The following is a 7,819-nucleotide window of genomic DNA, read 5'->3' as shown; positions in this document are numbered from 1 at the left end:
GATTAGCCCTGAGCTAACATCTGCTGCCAATCCTCCTCTTTTTGCTGAGGAAGGCTGGCCCTGAGCTAACATCTGTGCCCATCTTCCTCCACTTTATATGTGGGATGCCTACCACAGCATGGCTTGCCAAGCAGTGCCATGTCTGCACCCAGGATCTGAACCGCCGAGCCACAGGCTGCCAGAGCCTAATGTTCAAACTTAACCGCTAAGGGCTGGCCCCAAGGGCTGCACCTCTTGATAATCCCCTGTACATTTCCAAAGAGGCCCTTGTTTACATATCTAGAGGCTGTTTGGCCCACGACCTTGGAGATATCTCTACATCATAAAAACCAGAGTCTAGGCTTAATCTCTAGAGAGATTTATCTTTATTCCAAAGGTTAGAGTAAGGAGTCAGATTTACTATGTCTCCAAGAAAACACTCCAAGAAAAGATGAGAGGGTAAATGGTCTTTTTACCCCTTTTAAGTGGAGAAAATAATTTTCATTTACCCTTAAACTCCATTGTCCTCAACTCTCCAAGCAAGTGTTCTCAACAAAAGGCAAGCAGTCTTACATGAATTTATTTTCTTTGGACATATTTCTTCAGCTGCTACAATCAAACATATTTTTGCAGCTGGGAGTACCAGGGAACACAAAGGGATTCTTTAATTCCCAAAATCATTCTAGGTCCTAAATTGGTGTTTCCTGGGATTTGGAGACAAATGATCTCCAAAAGAGTATGCTTGCAGCCTGGTCCCTGCAGGAAAGTGGCCTGTAATTCCAAATGGGAGTGGGGAAGAGCAGGGCAGATGTCAGGTGTTCTCATGCCTTTTACAACTTCTCCCGAGGCAAAATTGAGGTTTCCTTAGTGAGATGCACTTATAATTCTCCCTCATCATTTGAGACACTATTCTTTAACAGAAAGATAAAAAGCAAGCAAACATTATCACAAAACAAAGGACTTTCAACAACTAATTTGTAAATATTAAATGCTCTTTCTCATTATTGCAATATGTAGCCCATCTTCTGGGAAAAGAGGCACCGGATCTTAAAGTAACTTGTTTTAAAACAGGAAATAATGCTCAAAATGATGCGGGGTTGGTCAGCCGAGGAGTCGAAAGAAAGATTTCTTAGAGTCTTAAGATCTGGCAGTAGTGCTCTTTTATTTAGAGAATAGAATAGCATGGGGACAGGACCCATGGGCAGTCAGAGCTTCTGCTGCCGCCGCTGCTGCTGCCCACTCTGTCATGGGGACAGGACCCATGGGCAGGCAGAGGTGGTGAGTGGGGACAGGACCCACGGGCAGTCAGAGCTCCTGCTGCTGCCCCGAGTTGAGGGCTAGGGTTAATTTTATAAGGCATGGGTATGTGAGTCATTTCTTTACAAGACAAAGAAAAGAACATGAAAAAAAGTTAAAATGGTATCAGTGCAGGTGGGGTCTGGTCGTTGGGTGATCCCATGACTTTTAGACAAGAATCAAATCGGATTAAGTAAAGGTCAGAAGCCACCACCCTAAATCAGTTACATGAGATGGCCAGAGAGCAACCAACTTAAGTTCTTGCCTTCACCATTAAGAGTTTCTAGGGATAAGGTCATCTCTCTTCTTCTTCCTGGTACAGAGAGGGAGGCACCTTTTACAGATAGAGATTTACCTTACAAATGTAAATGTGTCCCAACAAGGGCAAGTTCCATTCCCCAGAGCCTCCTTCCCTGTCCCAGTTTATGGAAAGCAATCAGCCCAAAACAATCCCTATGCCAAAGAGACACATCCTGGTGTGGCCAATTTCAGGTCCCTACAAGGTCATCCCCTCTTCCTTCACAAATGCAAATATCTCTCAAAGAGCAAGCAAATTCCAGTCCTCAGAGCCTCCTTCTCATCTGCAGTTTTTTAAAATTAACCAGCCTAAAATCCTCATCACAATGATCTGCTAATTTATTTTCCTTATCAAAAAAGGACACATCCCTTCAGAACTGGGGTTAGAAGGCCTAGGAACCCATAACGAGGTTTTCTTTGAGAGTTTTGTCTTCTATAATGAGCCTTTGGATATGCAAATATAAACTGCTACAGGAGATGGGTGTGGAGAAATTGCTTGGTCCTCATGTGGGTGGTCATCATGAGAATCAAAAAAATATCATGGAATGGTTGAAAGAATATTTAAGGAACTGGGATCTCCAAATATTCAATTTTAAGTTTTTTGTGTAGATACATTTCTACCCCTTACATTACCCCCAAAGCTTCAGTAAAGACTGCCACTCACAAATGCCTACTGTGAGAGGTTTTGGGAGGAAATAAAGAATTCCAGAGGCCTGCCCAGTGGCGCAGCAATTAAGTGCACAGGTTCTGCTTTGGCGGCCCGGGGTTCGCTAGTTCGGATCCCAGGTGCAGACATGGCACTGCTTCTCAAGCCATGCTGTGGTAGGCGTCCCACATATAAAGTGGAGGAAGATGGGCACGGATGTTAGCTCAGGGCCAGCCTTCCTCAACAAAAAGAGGAGGATTGGTAGCAGATGTTAACTCAGGACAAATCTTCCTCAAAAGAAAAAAAAAATTTCATACCTAGGTTAGAAAAAACAAAAGAAAGAACAGCTGAGGGTGGTGAAAACCCAGTGAACCGCAAATTCAGCAAGGGTCAGGGACTGAAGGCCAAGAATAGTCACAAGCAATCAAGTTCCTCCATAATTCTAGAATTCACAGAAGGCTCTAGATTGGCACTAGACTTCCCACTGAATGTGGGGAAAACAGCTAGATGCAATTTTATTTAATCTCAAAAGAATTGGTGACCACAACTAATATCTCAGTTTCAACTGGAACAGGAAAAGTTTGTTTCATCACTGAGATTCTATCTACAAAAACAAGAAGGCTATTTGAGTGGGCTCTGTGCATAGACAAGAGTTTACACAATCTCTCCTACTCTAAAGGAACAAGCTGCAAATAAACTATATAAAACACCTGTCTTTTGAGATGTAAGCCAAAGGCTCCTGGGACTTTGACAAAAATTGAACCTGGTGTAAGGGAGGAAGAGAATTCCTCTACCATCTCTAGGTCCTTCTGGCTGGGCTATTAAGTAAATTCACATGAGACAGAATAACAGGAGAAAATCAGACAAAGCTTCATAACATGTATACATGGGAGAAACCCAGGAAAACTGGGTAACTAGCCAGAATGGCTGAAGCTGTCACTTTAAATATCATCTTCAGCTAAAGACAAAGGAGGATGTTGGAGGTAGTGGTTTGGGGCTTCAAAGTGGAGGAAGGTAATTCACATGGAGATGGAAAAGCAAATGTTTGGTAGATAAGAATGGGCTTACCAAGGACCCTCACAGTCTACCAATACCCAGAGTTATCTATGGTGATGGCTTGTCCTGGGGACAGGCCTTTTATCTTAAATTCTTTTAGGCAGTTAGAGGGAAGGTCAAAGTTTCTTTCAGAGTCTTTTGTTATTAAAAATAATCAAGCCAGAGGCCAGCCCCTGGTTGCCCTGGCCAAGTGGTTAAGTTCAAGCTCTCTGCTTTGGAGACCCAGGGTTTCGCCACTTCGGATCCTGGGCGTGGACATGGCACCGCTCCTCAAGCCATGCTGAGGCAGCGTCCCACATGCCACAACTAGAAGGACCCACAACTAAAAATACACAACTATGTACTGGGGGGCTTTGGGAGAAAAAGGAAAAATAAAATCTTTAAAAAAAAATAAATCAAGCCAAAGAGACACATTTTGAGGTAGCCAATTCTGATCCCCCACAATAGCAATATAGAAAGAAGGAGAGGGTATGACTGTCAGGAGAAGCTGAAGGCTAATCCACAGTGTAGAATGCTGACAAGACAGGGTATGGTAGGAGAAATCCTAAAGGAAAGTCCAAATTCAATTCCCATCTTTGTGAAACTGAAGGTGGGTACCAGAGGATTACTATAGATATTCAATAAGAACATGATTGCCTTTTGACCTTGTTATGAATCTTGTCAATTTGTTGTCTTCTTGTTTAACTTGAGGGGTGACTTGGGATTTGTGAGTTTGTTTTGCGGAAGAAAGAGAACACCTTTGGGGAGGCTGCGATCACCAGATGGCAGGCACCTAGCAGCCATTGCAGACTGCCCAGGGGTTTACTGGGAGTGACCCCTTTATTTCGCCAAAGCTCCTCCTGCCAAGCCCCTGAGCTCTATAAACCACCCTGCTTTTTGGTCTGGTTAAGGCAGATTTGAGTGAACCCATGCTCCAACCTTCTTATCTTGGCCAACTTGAATGGGGCCTTTCTCCATCTCCAGGCACCGATGTCTCATTGTTTGGCTTGCTGCACATTGGGCACACGAAATTGAGATTAAGAGGTTTGGTATCAAACCTGGACAGACGGGCAAACCCAGATACCTGGAGACAGTTAACCCCAACTGGCAAAAAGAGAACAAGAGGTACTGATTCTGTCACTGACTAATTACCCCAAGAAACTCAAGGGAGGTTTCAGAAGCATTTAATTGTCTCTCCAAGTTGTTTTTTTCTTTTTGTTATGTTAAGGAATGCAATCACCAACCACCCTGAACCAGACTGAGCCCCACGGCAAAGCAGCACAGATGAGCTGAGAGGTGCCAACTGAGCTTGCCCAAGTGAATGCCCACCTCTCCCTTTTGAATATTCATTTGCCATCTGAAATGAAAGGTCCCTGCCATGCCTTTGGAAATGATTCCATGTGGTCTCCTATTTGTTGCAAATACACTTTACTTTGTGTGACAACTACTTCTGGTAGAGAGTGTAATTTTAACTTGCTAGGAAGCAACCTAACTTTGGTTTGGTAACAATTCCAAGAGCCAAAACACACAAAGATCTGGGAACAAGGTGTGTGTGGGGGGGGTTGGGGGGAAGTGGAAGGGTGGTAGGGAGAAGAAACTCAGGACTGACATAGTCTTGCCCAGTGGTCAAGGCACCATGAGGAGCTCTCTGGCACAGTCCAAGACCTACCCTCCTGCAACACATAATACACATAAGAGCTAGGGCCTCCTTCCTTCTTTCTTTTTTTTTCCTTGAGGAAGATCAGCCCTGAGCCAACATCTTCTGCCAATCCTCCTCTTTTTGCTGAGGAAGACTGGCCATGAGATAACATCCACGCCCATTTTCCTCTACTTTATATGTGGGATGCCTACCACAGCATTGCCTGCCAGGCAGTGCCACGTCCACACCCAGGATCCCAACCAGCAAAGCCTGGGCCTCCAAAGCAGAACGTGCGCACTTAACCGCTGCGCCAACAGGCCAGCCCGTCCCCCTTCCTTCTTAATCTACTGTTCCTCAGGCTCATTTTCCTCCACAAACTATTTAATATAGATGTGAAGTAGAGCCATGATTCTCTGTGTACAGCCTCTGTTTTTCTTCCTCCACAAACTCTAAACCTTGCCCACAGACATTTGCTATGTGTATATGTCAATAGGTTCCAAATCTATATCTTTAGTTCAGACTGCTCTCCTCAGCCTTAAACCCATATATCCAATAACCTGCTAGCTTTCTCTACCTGAATATCATTCTTGGACCTCAAACTCAGCATGTATAAAGTTAAAACCATTAAAATGCCTTAAAATATATATTCTACTTGTTGATCCAGAAATTCTACTTAGAAAAATAAAATCTCCCTCAGTGTTTTGTTCTAAAAGATCAGTGTGCTTAGAGTCACCAGCTTATTCTTTCTCCTTTGGGCCCAAAGTGAAAAGATTCCTATAAAGTTCTACAACTCCTTTACTAAATAAAGGAATCTTAACATTATTTGTAACAGCAAAAAAATAGAAACAACCTAAATGTTTGGTCTGTAGATTTAATGCAATCCCAACGAAAATCCTAGAGGGTAGATTCGTGTGTGTGTGTGTATGTGTGTGTACGAAAATGACAAGCTGATCCTAAAATTTATATGGAAATGGAATGGACCAAGAATAGTTAATATAATCTTACAGTCTTAAAGTTGGAGGATATGCAATACCAAATATCAAGACTTATTACAAAATTACAGTAATTAAGACAGTGAGGTAATGGTGCAAGGATGGACAAATAAATCCATAAAACAGAGGGTCCAGAAACAAACCCACATATTATGAACACTTGTTTTATGAAAAAGGAGACACTGAAGAACAGTGGTGGAAAGAACTGTTTTGTTAACAAAAATCATCCAAAACTTGGAAATGCTACAAAGAAAAGGCAGCAGGGTTAGCCAAAGATTAATTATCCAGGCAACATACTTTTGCTTTACTTACTATCTATCCAGTATTGATTAAAGACTAAAACTCTGTGAAGTCACACGTTAACCTATAGATTTTTGTCTGGTAATGATGCAAAGGATTTCTGATGAGTAGAAAAGGTTATGGTGTTATTGTCCTGTAGACATTAACCAGTTTTATATGTAACCTACCAATCTTATTCTAACATTCCTTTTCCAAATGCCTATAAATACCCGTGAGGGTTAATTTTATGTGTCAACTTGACCAGGCCACAGGATGCTCAAACATTTGGTCAAATATTATCGTGGGTCTGTCTGTAAGGATGTTTCTGGATGAGATTAACATTTGAATAAGCAGACTGAGTAAAGCAGACTGCCCTCCCTAATGTGAGTGGGTCTCATCCAACCAGTTGAAGGCCTGAATAGGACAAAAAGGCTGAGTAAGAGAGAATTTCTCTCTGACTGACTGCCTTTGAGCTAGGAGATTGGTCTTCTTTCCTGCCTTTGGACTTGAACTGAAACATCAGCTCTTCCTGGGTCTCGCGCCTGCTGGCTTTCAGACCGGAACTACATTGTCAGCTCTCTCGGTTCTCAGGCCTTCACACTGGGACTGGAACTACACCATTAGCTCTTCTGGGTCTCCAGCTTACCAGCTACCGATTGTAGGACTTGTCAGCCTCCATAATCCTGTGAGCCAACTCCACATAATAAAATCTCTCTATCTCTATATACATGTCCCCCTACAGACCTCTGACTAGTACAATACCTAATTTCCTCAAATGATCATTGAACATGCTTTACCATCCTGCTTATTCCTTCATTAACGAGTTAAATAAATCTTTGACATGTGTTCATTCTATATTCTTATAAGAATCTTGCTTTTAACTTTTTGGAAATTGTACTCTGATTTCAACAAAAAGTGCTGGATCAATTGGATAACCATGTGGGAAAAAAGTGAATCTTGACTCCTACCTCACACTATGATTTATAAAAGGTAAAATAAAGCTTCCAGACAATAGCATAAGAGAATATATTCATTACCTTGGGGTTAGGCAAAGATTTCTTAAACAGAGCATAAAATGCATTAACAAACAGATAAATTTGATTGTATTAAAGTTAAGAACTTCTGTTCATTGAAAGACATCACTTAGAGAATAAAAAGGCAAGCTACAGAGTGGGAAAAGATATTTGCAATTGATTTCTCTAACAAAAGAATCATATCCAGAATATACAAAGAGCCCCTACAAAAAGATACAAAAAAAAAAAAAGACAGACAACCAAATAGAAAAATAGGCCAAGGACTTGATCAGGGAAGTCACAAAAGAAGATAACCAATAGACATATGAAAAGATGCTCAACTTTACTAGATATCAGGAAAATGCAAACTAAAGCCACAATGAGATACATTACATATACACTAGAATAGCTGAAATTAAAAAGACTGACAGTATCAAGAGTTGGCAAGGATGTGGAGAAACTCAACCTCTCATATACGGTTGTGGGAATGTGAATTGTTACAATCCCTTCAGAAAAAATATTGGCAATATCTACTAAAGCTGAACATATACAGGCCCTCCGACTCGGCAGGTCTACTCCTAGGTACACACCCATCGGAAATACATATATATGAGTCAATAAATTTATTTTTAAAAATGCAGAG

Source organism: Equus quagga, chromosome 1 (genome assembly GCF_021613505.1).
Source record: "Equus quagga isolate Etosha38 chromosome 1, UCLA_HA_Equagga_1.0, whole genome shotgun sequence".
Lineage (NCBI taxonomy): Eukaryota > Metazoa > Chordata > Mammalia > Perissodactyla > Equidae > Equus > Equus quagga.
The sequence above is the reverse complement of the archived record's forward strand: the minus strand, read 5'-3'. Positions refer to the sequence as shown.